We start from the raw sequence: 248 nt of genomic DNA, 5'->3' as shown, positions 1-248 counted from the left end.
AAGGAGCTGGGCTGAGCTGCTCCTTTTCTGTTTTGTCTCCACACCTCTCTCTCTCTCTCTCTCTCTCTCTCTCTCTCTCTCTCTCTCTCTCTCTCTCAGCAGACAGAGGGAAAAGGGGGTGTGGAACAGCAGCACTTGGAACACAGAAGGCCCTTTGTCTGCTGTCTTCAAGCACACTGAACACATTATGTCGTTATAGATTTTCATATTTAAAGTATGGGTGTTTGATGCCCCCCCACGCAACCCCC

The sequence above is a fragment of the Megalops cyprinoides genome, chromosome 16 (genome assembly GCF_013368585.1).
Source record: "Megalops cyprinoides isolate fMegCyp1 chromosome 16, fMegCyp1.pri, whole genome shotgun sequence".
Classification (NCBI taxonomy): Eukaryota; Metazoa; Chordata; class Actinopteri; order Elopiformes; family Megalopidae; genus Megalops; species Megalops cyprinoides.
The sequence above is the reverse complement of the archived record's forward strand: the minus strand, read 5'-3'. Positions refer to the sequence as shown.